This window comes from Chaetura pelagica, unplaced genomic scaffold, assembly GCF_000747805.2.
Source record: "Chaetura pelagica isolate M959 unplaced genomic scaffold, ChaPel_1.0 scaffold418, whole genome shotgun sequence".
Lineage (NCBI taxonomy): Eukaryota > Metazoa > Chordata > Aves > Apodiformes > Apodidae > Chaetura > Chaetura pelagica.
The window spans coordinates 914,867-915,764 of NW_009954232.1; positions in this window are offsets into that span (position 1 = coordinate 914,867).

The window sequence follows — 898 nt, forward strand, 5'->3', positions numbered from 1 at the left end:
GCTCGGATGGGTCGCTGCAGCCCCTCACGGCACCGCCAGGCTCGGGCTTCACCCCGAGCACAGCCCGTTTGTGCCCCTGCCCTGGGGGCACCCGCCGTTTGTTAAAAATCGTTTGTTTTCTGAGCTTTACTCGGTTTGCTTTCTTGTTAAATCCCAGCTTAACGTCACCTGGCCTCGAGGGGCAGCGCTCTTTTTACGTGTGTTTGTGGAGGTTGATGGGTATCAAAGTGCTGAAGCACAGGGGGTTGGATGAAACCCTGCGCAAGGAATGATGCGTGTACACGTGCCGAGCGCGGGAGATGCGTGATTTATGAGCTGACATCACAGATAAGCAGAGATCAGTTTATTCCTCCTTCCATGGTTACGGTTGTAGGGTAGTTTATTCATTCATTTAATTATCTTTTATTTTGTTCCGTACTTAGGAGAGCAAATTAAAACCGCGTTCTCACGGCACTCGGTGTGTGAAGCTGCTTGTGTGCGGGATCCCCGGGCTGTCCCGCGTGTTTTGCAGAGCCGCAGCCTTGGGATGCGGGACTGGCAGGAGCTGCGGCAGCGGGAGCAGCCGGCGCGGGGCTGCCCAGAATTCCTTGTTAAACAGCTGGGAAATCTTGCTTGAGTCTGCTTTTAGGCTGGAGGACTAATCCTCAGGGGTATGGAAACAAGCTCAGGCTTTCTGAAGAAACTCGTGTGGGCTTAACGTCCCCACCTCCCCGGTAATCGTAGCTGCTCGGTTGTCCCCACGTGGCCCGAGGGGCGTCCCGCACGGCGTGTTTTTGCTGCAGCGGGGGAGCTGAACTCACTCGTAGCCAGCCCAGTAGCACAGCCCTCCCCCTTCCGAGGGGCACAGCCCCCCCTTCCCCTGGGGCACAGCCCCCTCCTTTCCCCAGCACACAGCCCC